Source organism: Pteropus medius, unplaced genomic scaffold (assembly GCF_902729225.1).
Source record: "Pteropus medius unplaced genomic scaffold, Ma_sr-lr_union100, whole genome shotgun sequence".
NCBI classification, from domain to species: Eukaryota; Metazoa; Chordata; class Mammalia; order Chiroptera; family Pteropodidae; genus Pteropus; species Pteropus medius.
Genome location: NW_024349796.1, coordinates 3,018,504 through 3,031,997, shown reverse-complemented (window position 1 = coordinate 3,031,997; position 13,494 = coordinate 3,018,504). Strand labels below are relative to the sequence as shown.

At 41.9% G+C, this 13,494-nt stretch overlaps 1 protein-coding gene across 2 annotated transcripts in view; it reads left to right on the top strand.

The window, feature by feature from the left end:
* Positions 1–7,942: 7,942 nt before the first annotated feature.
* AKT3 (AKT serine/threonine kinase 3) overlaps positions 7,943–13,494 on the top strand; it is a 264,003-nt gene continuing 258,451 nt past the window's right edge. Inside the window, exon 1 of one of the 2 annotated variants that reach the window (XM_039883230.1) lies at positions 7,943–8,139. The gene's annotated coding sequence lies outside the window, so the exon portion shown is untranslated. The remainder of the gene's footprint in view (positions 8,140–13,494) is intronic. The other variant, XM_039883228.1, reaches the window with a different exon arrangement.

Genomic DNA, 13,494 nt, shown 5'->3' with positions numbered 1-13,494 from the left:
GAATCCTAAAGGCTGTCAGGTTATTTACTCTTTTCCCCACTCGGACTGGTCCCACAGGGCAGGGCATAGGGCCTGCTCTTCTCCAGAAGCCTGCCCATCTACTCCTATAGTGCCTTCCTTCTGTTACTCTGAGGAACTTTCTAGTGGTGGTGGTGGTGTGCAAGTGTGTGAAGCATTGTTCATAGCATCACGCGTTCTCCAAAGGCTGCAGTTTTAAGCCCTAGGGTCATTTCCATTTTTTCCTGAGGGCTAGGATTTTGAAACTAAAAAGCCAGAAAGGACTCCTTTCCTGTTAATCTGCTCTGCCATCTCTTTCCTGAGGCCGTGATCTTTTCTAGCTCGCTAAAAGGGAGTGAAGGACTAGGGGAATCAGAAACCAGAAAACAGTGGTTCTTATTGCAAAATAGCATTCTGCCAAACAGAAGCGAAGTGCCCGCACAGAACTTAGCTCATAGTAGGCTTCAACAAATATTAGTTTCTACTCCCATCGCTCCACTATCCCCTCTTCCTCAATTGGTCATTTTCTCTTTAATGCAGTTCGATGAAGCTTTCAAACCCATTACATCATGAAATTAGTTCTACCGATGAGTCATCAATTGTGAAATCCAGTAGTAGAGACTTATCAGACTTCCTCTTTTGACTTCCTCTACAGCACCTCCACCGGTGAATATAGCCTCTCTTTGAAACTCTCCTCCCTTGGTTTTATAACTTCTTGTGTCTCTTCATACTCATTTGGCTATTTTTTCTCCATCTCCTTCTGCCCTCAGTGTTAGTTTTCCCAAGGCTCTTTTCATCACTCCCTGCCTACCAAACGATTACTCAGTCTTGATGATCCTACATCAAGTTACTCTGGAGTCGTTCTTCTTTTCCTCTCCACTGCTCTTACATAATTGTACACTCTTATTTCCTCTCATGATTATTCTTCAAGCCCAGCTCAAACGTCTTTAGGTCTCTGAAACCCTCTCCGCACCCATTTTCTCTTCCTGAAGTCCCCGATGTTACTCTCCGTTGCTTTACTTGGTGTTCCTTTCACTACCTTTTATATATATTTCTATTGTCACATTTATTTGTATTATGGCTGCTTGGTTATGTTAGTCTGCCAGAAGACGGAACATCTTGAAGGTAGGCATTAGGCTGTATTCATATCTGTCTCTAGACCTATTTCTAGACCTGCGTCTTTATGGTCAACAAGTGTTTATGAAATTAAGTTGAAATGATTGTTTAAAAATGTGAACTGTATGAGTTGAGGTGTAAAACATTTTGTCAGGGCTGACAATAGGACTAGGCAAATATGCAAACGGTTTTAAGAAACTCTAACTGGAGATTTAAGAAAAAGAGGTTACAATAACATCATTAAAGAGAAATTGCACGAAGAGTAAAAAGGTGTGGACTTTGCCTTTTTCCTCACTCTTTATAAGTAGTTGTCCTTTATGAGTCCTCTAAAAAAGCTTTTGCTCAGAAATAAGATTTCTAGATGTCATGTATTTGAGGACTTTCTCAGATATTGGAAGAAGACATCTGTAAGGAAGTAACTTTTCAAAAACGGAGAGATAGAAGGAGACAAGTACAACAACATATGTTTTGTACCTGGTTATTTGCTCACCTTTATACTCAAAGCTCACTATAAGCAGTTTCAACAGAGCAAGGTAAAGTTGAGGAGTTTAAACTAGACATCAAAGTTCAATTACTTTCTGAATTTTTTATACTTTCATATAGAGCAAAGGAAGGTAATTTCTCTTTGATAATCACAGACATTAAAAGAAAAATCAAAGTCTTTCATTAGAAAAAAACAAAACTTCATCCGATTTGAGATTCATGCCTACATTCAGGGGTTTTCATTGCTCAATGTAACTTCGTCCAAGTGCCCAATTCTTAGTCCGAATTATACTTCTATATTTTTATTTTTTAATATGTGGCACATTTATATGTAATAGGCTCTTTAGAGATAAAATTTCATACTGTTCCATTTTAGATTTTTTAAGAAAAATTTTTGAAAAATTAAACAAGGACAAGAGTCTAAATATTTAATATCATTGATGGAGGTAACGACATAAGAAAAAAGAAATTTGTTGTCACATGTTCGTCAAATAGAAATACAAACAAATGTAGAGAAGACACTATTTTAATTAATTTGTGTCTTGAACACAAGTTAACAATATATTTTTTTCAGTAGTAGCTGATAATTTTTTACACATGTGAGAACACATCTACATAAAAAACAGAAAATTCTTATACTACAGAAAGAATATACTTTTTAATAGGAATTTAAAACGGAACTTTCAACTGAGATCCCAAAATACAAAAAAGTAAGAAATTTCAAGTTATGTTATTTGAAGGTATCATGAAGGAAATAGTTCAAAGCTCATTCTATGACTCAAATGCTCTCATTCCCTTTAAGAATATAAAATATTGGAGAAAATTTGAGATAGAGGAGATTTGTGAGGGGATTATACTGGGGAAAGTTGAGGACACCGTCTCTGGTGGGGATCGGGTGGCGGATGCTTCTTCAGTTCATGCCCGGAGGCAACCATGGGATCATGTGGGAACTTGAGATGTGTTCCCTACAGTGAAGGGATTTTATGAAAACTGGAGAACAGGCTGCCCACCCGCTTCTGTAGCAGAACCAAGAGGGAAAGAATGGCCTGTAGGGCAAAGAATGTGTGAGTGATTCCGATGGACCAGATAAAGTTCCAGGGAAGAGAGAGAGCTGGCCTGGAGCCATCTTTAGTCCCCCCTGCGAGACCTTCTGCCAGACAGTGAGAGGACTCTAACAAAGAGACTACAATCAGGCCGAGGAAACAGAAGCTGAAGGGTGATCAGGAGTGACCAGCTGAAGGGAAAGAAGCCTTAACTATTTCATAGGGTGCTGACCTTTGAAAATAGCCAGGTATTTCTCCAGCGAAATAGGTTTATTTAGGAACAACAAAGAATTGCAACTTGGGACATATGGTCTAATGGTGAAGCACACACCAGTCCACGGTAACAAGGGAGAGGAAGGCTCTTTTATGGACTTGGGAGGGTCTATTGTCAACAAAGAGTCCATTAGAAGGTTGAAAGTAGAGTGACTTTTCATTGGCTGAGTATGGAAGTCTCCCATTGACTGAGCTGTTACTGGGCAAGGAGGAACTTTTCCCTCCTGCTGAGGCAGTCAAGTAGCGCCACTTCCTGTTTGAGATGCAAGGTGGTCTCTTCCCATTGGGGTCTATGTGCCGAGAGTTCTCTCTTCTAGCCTCTGACGCTATTTTGGATGAGATTTCTGTTCATTAGTTTTCATAAGGTGCTATTGTCAGAGGAGGCCAGAAGCAGCTCTTGGGAGAGGCCCCAGGGAGCCAGCCTCTAACATACGCCAGCAGCTTCAGGGATTTGCGGCCTGTGCACAGGTGTGCACAGTGACCTGTGCTTCATTTAATGCTTTGCTTCTGCCATCTTGAATTTCTTAACTATTTTTCAAGGGGCCCAGCATTTTCGTTTTGCACTGGGTCTTATAGCTGGTTCTGCATGTCAGGCCGGGAGTGTGCAAAGCTGGCTTACAATGGTACCATCTGCATAAGACTGACTTGTGGGGTGGAAGAAGAAAATAAGACTAGAGAATCTAAGCTTGCCTGTTTTCCCACTATAGACTTTCAGCCTAAAGAATGCTTGAATTCTATGTTAAATTCAATGTTTTGAATTAAAATCTGATTTCTGAATTGAGATAGAATTTGCAACTTAAAGTGGCTATAGTTAGTTCTGTCTAGTGACTAACGGTCAATTGAAAAATTCCGAGACGGAATTTCCCTGTACTATAAGAAAACAAACTACTATTATTTAATGAAATATCATAAATTCAACAATTAAAGGACTTCATCGTGGATTTAAAAAAGTCGGGTACAGATATAAAACTTTCCAGTTGATTCTGAAAGTGTTTTCATTAGCAAAAGAAATTGCGTTTCCAAACGGATGGAACAGAATGTACTTATATGCGATAACTGAGGAAGGAGTTAAGGTAATTATCTAGGTGAACGTTGGAATTTACTATCATTATTTTACTGCTAGCTGGCTGTTGTGTCAAAAAGTTCAGCTCCCACAGAGCAGATTCTGAAACAACTAGAAATGCACAACCCTCAGAAAGTTAAAATTATATCCTAAAATGAGGCTTTGGGATTATAATATGTATGTATTAGTTTTATGGCATACCTTGATTTTCCTGCACAGCCAGGAATAATGATTATGTATGCTTGTTGCTTTGGAATTAGAACATGAATTCTAGCTTGATGCCCCACAAACAGTTATTTAACGTGGTCAGTAACTTTCTGTGACCCAAGAGTCTTCCAGTACTAAATGTAATGTCTAGAGATTGCTTAATTGCTAACAGACTTAGCTGTCTGAGAGAGCGAGGAACAATACAAAAAAATTTTCATTCATACTCTAGTAGCAGGAAAAAAAAAATCGGACAAAGAAATAAGAGAGAAGTTTCCAGAGGGCTTTAAGTATCCCAGTTTCACGTGGTATCAGATTAGTGACATACCCGTTCCTCAGGTATTCTCATGAATTACCAATAGAGACATTTGACCTACACCTTAAGAAAGACATCTGTGAGAAAGAGAAAAAGACAACGAATACAACTATTGCAACGGACTCTCCTGCTACTTATACCTGGATTTAAACTACACTCTTCTGGAAATTGCTCTATTGATCATCTAGAATAGTCACTAATTACAGCTGTAGCTGTAACATGGTTATTTCAGAAATCAACTGCAGCAGAGACTGGCTGGCTATTCATCAAACCTGTTTCTATTTCTTCCTGGGCTAGACTCTGCTCCACGGGCTGCCTTGTAGTTAGGTCGCTTGGGAGAGTCGTAGCCAGAGGAACATGAATGGAAGTGATGTGCATAAAATCTTCCTTGAGTGGTTCTCTATGCTTCCCCACTTCTGCCAGCTTGATGTTGTGATTATGTGTTGAACATGTCAGAGCTATAATGTGGAAGAAACTTGGGCCCTAAGCATTAAGAATAAATGCTTAGAGGAGACTTGCCTGCCATTCAGAACTCTACTTGGATAAGGACACTTCTATGATTGGGGCCAGGATAGATTTTTGTATTTATTTGTCGTAGCAGCTATTGTTGTTATGTATTCACGTTTATGATAAAGAAATTGATTCCCATTTATGTGAATATATTCACATTTATGGTAAAGGAATTTTAGCTTGCTGACCATTCACTGTGTTTTAGGTACTGCCTAATATTTCATCACATTTAATTCTCTTAATAAGCCGTTGAAGTAGTTGGAACGATCATTTCATGTATGAGGAAATTAAGGCTTAGAAAAGATAAGCAACTTGCTTGAGACATAAATTCTCTTGAGAGAGGAATTGAACTCAAGTCTGTAAGTCTCCAAAGTATGTTCATGATCTTTGCAATAAGTCCTTCCAAGAGGAAAGTACTATACGAACTGCACATAGGGCATAAATGTATTTGTCCATCCATCCATCCATTCATTCATTCATTCATTTTTTTTTCAACGAACTTTTTGGGATGCGATAACAGTGAAGAGAAGAGAAACCTAGCACACATTCTTTTTGAAGTATACCGTAATGCCACAATTGGCAGATTCTGCCGAATTCACGATGGCACAGTCTGAGAAAACAATGCTATTGAAATAAATAATAGCTCTATAGTAAATAATTCTATAATAACGGCTAACACGCTTATTACAGACATTTATACTAAAGAGCAGAGTAGAGCAAAAATAAAAGTTTACAGTTTTTCAAATACTGTACATGAAGCCTAGAGAATAAAATCCGTTGTAGTTTATACAATACTTAATTTTAAGGTTTAATCCAGCTAGTACAATCTGATGAGACTAGGAGAAATATTTTGAAGCAGTTTGGCTTATAAGACAAATTCGGTTTTCCCAAATATGTTGATGCTAAAATTGGAAACAAATGAAACTTGCAGTCGATAAGAGATATCTAGTAATTCAGAATACTACAACTCTCAAATATTTAAAAGAACGTTCCAGACATTCTTTTTAGCACTGGTGTCATAAGTATTTTATTTAAAATAAAAAGTGGGTTGGCTTACTGTAGAATGAAATCTGACTCATTTTTGAGTTTTACAGCAAGAAATCTGTAAGGGAATGTTTGTCAATATGGACTGTTAGAAGTCCGATAATTATGGGAACAAATTATGTATATTTTATAGATAAATTGAATAAAATTAGGATACGGTCTTTCAGTTTTCAGTTTACTTATTAGTTCATGATGTGCTGGGAAATACGGGAAAAGGAGAAAAGCGGCACTTGAGGACTTTTCTCTCAGGCGAATTGTGTATCTTAAAACGGCAAGTTTTGTTCTAGAATGCTCAGGGAAATCTTACGCTTACAAATGGAGAAAATTGACTTTAAAAAATCCTTTCTCTCCTTATTAGGTTTCATGCTCTCGTCCACAATCCCAATAGGTGTGCATTTCATAAGGGAAAAGACGTGGACATAGATGTATAAATACAACTCACTACGTAAATACCAGGTATATAATGTAAAAGATTGATTGACAACCACAGTGTTGTCAGGACATGGAAAAGCAGAGAAAGGAAGTGCTTGTCAGGAGGAACCGTTCTACAGAAAGAAGCCAAAAGCATTAATAAGAACCTTGCATTGGGAGACATAACGGGTACATCAACAAGGCTGGAGCCCTATGGCGAGAGTATGTTTCTTCCCAGGTGTTCCAGAAGCGACCAAACATGACGTCAGAAAAAAATAAACTTCTTTTGTAACTTTGTGGAATGTGATGTATGGTAAACATGGCCATTTTGTAAAAATACTGTCTCCACTACAAATATTCTCAGGAGCCATGAACTTCAAAAGGAAGAAATGATAATTCCTCATAGTGAATGCAGTACATCATGGCTTCCCCGAAGTCTATGAAAACTAATATCCCTAAAAAAGGTGTAATTTTAAGAGTGAATTACGATCCCACTGCAACCTGTGTGCTGTGTGGTTCTGAGCGCGGGCAGGAAGCGCTGTGCGTGGCTCTCCAGAGAGGTGTTCTCGGACTGGACGCTAAATATCTATCTGGACGGTGAGAAACGGTTTTCGGTTGACCCCTGAGGTGCAGAGCGATGGGATCCGTTCCCGCCGGCTCCACGCTCTCGGGGTCACCCCCCGCTCAGGGCACTGCACCTCGATGCGCGGACCCCCCGTGCGCCCACCCGACCACCCCAGGGGCCGCGGGCGGCGGTGCCCCGGGGCCGGCCGCGCGCGCAGGGCAGCGGGCGCCTCACCGGGAGGCGTCTCCATAGCGGGCCTCGGCGCCCGCCACGAGGGCGCGGGGGAAACCCAGCACTTCCCGCCCAGGAGCCGCGGCCCCGCTCCCCGCTCCGGCGGGCTGGGGGGATGTTCTCGCGAGAGGAGAGGGGGCGCGGGGCGCCGCGGGTTTGGGGGGCGCGGGGAAGCCTGAGGACGCGGGCCCGGCTGGGAGGGGAACGGAGGCGGCGGGCAGGCCGGGGACGCGGGGAAGCCGCTCCCGCCAGTCGCCGAGAGCCAGCCCCTGACGTCAGGAGTTTTCCTCAAAGTCAACAACAAGCCCCGCGGCGGCGAGAACCGAGCGGCGGCGGCGGCGGCCCCGAGAGGGAGGAAGGAGGGGGCGGGGAGGCGGCGGCGGCGGGGTCCCCCCCGGCCGGGCGCGGCCCGCAGAGGAGGCCGCAGCCCCGCGACCTGCCGGGCGCTCCCGGGGCCCCCGAGCCGCCGCCCGCCGCCGCCTCGCCGGCGTGGCCCCCGCCCGAGCGGTGTTTTCTGGTGATGAATTGAATTTGTAGCCGATATCCGATTCCCATGTAGAGTCTCCGCCCCTCCTCCTCCCCGCCCGCCGCCGCCGCCGCCGCTGCCGCCGCCGTTCCCCGCCGCCCCGCCGCCTCCCGCTCCAGCTCCGCGGCCCGGCCCGGCCGGCTCCCTCCCTCCCTCCCCTGCAGCCCTTCGCCTGCCCTCCCGCCAGCCGCACCGGGCTCCAGGGGGGCCAGAGACTCTGCGGGGTGGGGGGAGGACAGGAGGGGAGGAGGAGGGAGGGGGGACCCCCGAGTCGCCCCCTCTCCTCCCCCCGCCCCCCCGGCTCCATCCTCCGCCGCCGCCCGAGCAGCTGCGGGGCCGCCGCCGCCGCCTTTGCAGGTAACAGCCACCGCCCCCCGCTCGCGCCCCCTCCCCGCCTCGCCTCCGTTCCCTCCGGGCCCCCGGCCCGGTCCTCTCTCCCGGCCTCCCTCGGCCGGGGGGCGGCGATCGAGTGGGGGAGACGGGGGCGTCTGGGTTGTCACCGCGCCGGGGGCGTGGGCGGGTGCTGGGTCAGCGGAGGCTTTGGGTGTGGGCGTGGGTGGGGAGGCTGGGGGATGCCTGGCGTGGATGACACGAGCACCCTCTCACTTTCCAAGGGAAGCTGGGGGACGGCGGTGCGCGGGGGTCTGGGGGAGGGTGTCCCTGGCCTAGCGGTACCGTCCGCGTCTGGGCTGCCCCGGCCCTGGCGCCTCCAGTCTCTGCGCAACTCCGCTCCCTCCCCTCGGCCCTCCCCACCGGGCCGCGCGGTGTGGGGAGGGGGCGCCCGCTCGGACCGGGGGTGGCGGCGAGGTTACATAACGCGTGGAGCGCGGGTGTCAGTGTGTTTGGGTTGGGGGGAGGGGGCTGTCTGCCGCGCTCCCTGCGCCGGGGCTGCCTGTGCGCGTGGGGTGGGGTGAAGGCAAGGATGCACGGGCGTCCCCCGGGGTCTCCTTCCTCCCCCACCCACCCCGCTGCCGGCGCGCAGGAAAAGACGGCGCTGGTGGGGGCGTGAGGGGGAGGTGGGTAACGTGCTTGTCTGTGTTTTTAATAGTAGTGGGGTTTTGATCCGCTTGGGACTTGTGTGCTAAGAATAGAAATGTGCGGAAGATGCTGGGTTTGGCGGATCCAGTGATGCTGTCGCTGCTGGCGGCGGCGGCGGCTCTGGCTGCAAGTAAACAAACCAGCCTCTTCCTCGTCCACCTCCTCCTCCTGCGCATCGGTCTGCATCAGCCATGATGCTGGTGGGGCCTTTCAGAGCCCAAAGTTGAAGCCTAGCTGCTTGCTCTGTTCACCCTGACTCCTAGGCGGGGTCACCCCTTGTTTGGGATTTCCTGGGAATCGACAGGCTAGATTGAATCTCTTTGGGGCCAGGTTTTCAATACCGAGATTTGCTGTTTATCTTCTGAAAAGCAGAGGAAATGCGTACTCTTAAGTCAAGGCTAGGATGCACATATTTCTTCCTCTAAAATAATGTTATGAAAGTAGAACCAACTTATTTCACCAGTGTGGGGAAGATCCAGTAGTTTGTAATTCATAACGTTTCCAAGTAGAAATTCAGTAGTGAAACCTATGTCTCTATAGTGATTAATTACTAGTATTAAAATTTTACACTTTTTAAGTTCACCTTGAAGCTAAAGGATATGAAATAATGACTTTTTGCAGTTAATGTATTGCAGCTGCGTTAGATCATCTATTTAGATATGTGTGCCGTATTTGGTAAAGCGTGCTCATAAAACTTTTAGTAGACTGTAGATCATTAGACAATCACTGGGTTTTGTTTTTGGTGGAAACTCATTGATGTAGATTATACATTGTTAGATAATAATTGGAAAAAAAAAACACGAAAGGTGGAAGAGTCCGATCAAGATGATTTAGGAAACTTTGTCTTCAGAACTTGAGTGTCATTGCAAAATATGTGTAAATGGATATGGATATTCAAGAAAGGGGCTGTCTAATAACATTCAGGACATGGTTGTCTAAAACATGAAAACTTTTATTAAAATATTTATTAATAAATTACTAGTTTCCCAGGTATATGACTGAATGTAAAATCATTTGCATTATATACATCAAGATTATAGGGTTTTTTCTTTAGCCAGTACATAATCTTGACTTTGAAAGTTTACCAAGGAGGTTGTATTTAAAGATCTGCTTTTTGCTTTTCTCACTAGAGTTGACTCCAATATCTTTGATTGGCTTGAGCTACTAGTTTTAAAGTGAGGGAAGTGTATCACATGTATGAGACAACATTGGAATTGAGATGAATCTGTAGAGTTTTAGTTTCAGTCGTATATTTGTCCTGTGTATTTACAGTAGTATGTTTGCTTACAGTATTCAGAAATACATAGTCTAAAGTAATTCTGCAAAATATTTTATGAAACTCTTTGTGTTCTTTTTGTCCCATACACTTAGCCTTTCCATAATGATTACTTTCACAAATTGTTTTCCAACTTAAAATTAACTTTTAGTTTGACATTGGCATTGTTTAAATTGTTTAAGTTGTGTGTGTCAGAGTACTTAAGGGTTCTATTTTGGACTTTTTTGTTTATGTAAGTTTATTGCTGTAAAATATTTTAAATAAGATTTCATTCATTCATTCAACAACTATTAGTGTATAAACTGTGTGTTAGGGACTGGTTTGGTTAAAAACTTCTTATTTACATTTCATTCAAAAGATCACTACCATTAGCAAATTTGTTTTCAGATGACTGGAAATCTAAACATGTTTGGTTAAACATATCCTGGGACAAATGTACTTAGCATAAAGTCCTGTGCAAAGTAGGGTTCTAAGATTTTTAAACTTTATCTTTAGATTTAAACATGTGAGAGGTTTTCTTTCTTACAAAAATTCAATGGAAATTTTCAACTATTTGAGTTTTTTTAAAAAGAGGAACCTATTCTACAAATTGGTTTTGTGGAAGTTTAGAGTTTACTGAAACTTTGCATATTTTTGTGAAAGGATAACTACACTATTTTTATTGTTACACCTTTTAGTTCCAGATAAGGTGATTATTGTTAAGGTGTTAATTGGATTTTTAGCATGATTTGATAGGATCTTGTCTTTATAGTGTGATAAAGTTTCAAGCCTTAAAAAATATTTGAGACTGTTTATATTTGAATAATATAACATGCAAGATAGAAAAACAAACTATTCCCTTTTGTTTTGACCAAATTGGTTTTGTAATTGGACTTGCATTTTTATTTTCCTTAAGTTAATAAAAAGTTAATGCACATAATTTTTGTAGATTCGTGTTAGAATATTTAAATCATTTAAAGTTGTTCTGTTTTAACTCCAGGTTTCAGAGAATACATTAGTATTCTAAGTCCTGATTTTATACTTTTCTGTACTTTTCTGTAGTCTCCTGGAAAGGTAGCCCTGAATCATGTGATGTTAAATATTTTGTCATGGTCTTTTATGTATTGTGGACTAGATTCAGTGTAGACAATGCTAGCCAGTGCCTGGTGAGCTCTTGACATGTGCCAGGCACTGTTATATGTGATTAACATGTATAAATTCATTTAATCTTTATGACAGCCCCTGCTACACTTTTGAAAGTGATTTTCACATGAGAAAACACTTATTTTGGCATTATAAAAATCCGTTTCACTTTAACTTTCCTCATCTGGGACACTTTTTCTTTTAGTGATTTTCCTAACTTGTTTGTGCCTATTGTTAGAGTTCACAATGCTAAATTTTGTAGTATAATAGTTTCCACAGAAATCAAGTTAACATAGAAAAAAAAATTTGTATTGACTGGTCCATAACATCCTTTTCCATTTCAGTTGTTTCAAATGCTGAATTTAATGGCTCAGATGTTTACATATTTGATTGTAGTACCATAGTCTTTCAGTATATTACATGTAAATACATTTCCTTCACCAGGTAATCTTTAAGTAGTAGTTGACAGGTAAAATACATATGCTACTTGACCTGTGGATTTGCTTTTTAGTTCTTTTTCTGTTCAGTACTCTGTTTATATTTATTTCTTGCCAATTGCAAGTGTTTTACACATATAAATGGGTAAATTTTCCTAGTAGTCAAAGGGAAAAGTAAAAAGATTTACTAGAAGAAATCACTAAAGGACTTTCAAATGAGAATTTCTCTCCCTGTATTAAGAAAGCCTCTGAAAAATAATATTTTTGCCTCCTTCAGCTTACTCTTCTCTGCAGATCATATTCCTAATTGAGACAATACTATCTGTATAAATGCAGAGATAGTTGGTAACTTCAAAGCAAACTGTATTAAAAGATCACCTCAATTCTGTTATTTTTTGTGAGAAATGTATATTTAGTTCCTAATATGTTCACAATAAATATTATTTTGCTCCCGTTCAGTATATCTTTTTTTTGAAATATATGTTTATAAAACAAAGCTTGTCAAAAAAAAGAAAAGGAAGAAAGAAAGCCTCTCACTATATTTTGGGTCTGAAGCATGGGAGGAGGAGGAAGATGGTATTTTACCAATTTTGGAGTTTAGTTCAGATTTTATCTGAGTGGAATTGATGTTTGAATATTTTATCTTCCCAACTACATTAGACTTTTGAGGACAAGAACTAGTACAGTACTGTCACTTAAGATACCATTTATAAATGAAGTAGTCAGTAGATTCGAAGTTGAAGAATCATAAATATTAGCTCCAGGAGAGCTGCAAAGTTATTTAGAGTTCGTATAATGCTATACTTCTATTTTTATGGCTAAGGAAACAGGCACAGAATTAAAGGACCTTTTACAGCATCACTGTGGGTGGGTCAGAGTTGGGAACAAGGACTCAGGTGTTTCGGCCTGTCCAGTGCACTTCCTGATGTACCATTGTGATGACCTTGTGGTAGGGTTCCTTACCTACTGGTTAACTTGAAGTTTAATCAGGGGCAAAATCTGACAGACTGATTCAGGGCCTTTAATGGACCATGTACCAATTGTATTTTGTGCGTGTGTGATTTTTTTTTTCTTTTCATTTTTAATCAGGGAGGTTCCCAAGGCAGATTTTAGAAGATTTTACGTGTGTATTGGAGAAATATGTCCAACTGTGCAGTGGTCAAGGGGCATCATAGTGTCTAGTGGTTTAGGAGTCGGAGGGATCCAACAAGCATTTTCCTAGTTGTCCCACGTTCGAATATTACATATATCACCCAGCACACAGTGCTTCTACTTTCATTAATAATGGCCTTGTTGGTTGAAATGGCATTCAGATGCCCTAAACAGGGTAGGGTAGAAGTGGGGAAAGCTTTATGTTTTTGTGTATATATTTCAAAGTTTTAAAGTTGATCGGCAATTTGAAAGAACTGATATTTGTATGAAAGTCAGAAATATTGCCTATGCTTATTTACGAATTTTCCCATAATGTAAAACTTAGTAAAGATAGCTATAGAAAGAGTTCTAAGAAAATCCACGAAGTGTGTTATTGCACTCTGAAGAGAGGAAAGATATTTGAAATATAAAATTTGTGTGGCTCACTTCCTTGTATGTTAGGTTTTTTTAACAGGATAATAACTCTTGAAAGGGACAGACAGGCTTAGCGTTACTTGATGTGCAGAACAAATTGCCTTGAATTTCCCTTCCACTTTAGGGAATTTCCTTTCCCTCAAATCCCCTTTAAAGTTTATATAGCCTTCTGTATTTATTCTGGTGTATGTTAGTTTCACCTCTTTCTTATGAATAGGTGAATGCCGCAAAATTATGTCATGATTACCCTTGACCATCATTTGTATTTCAAAG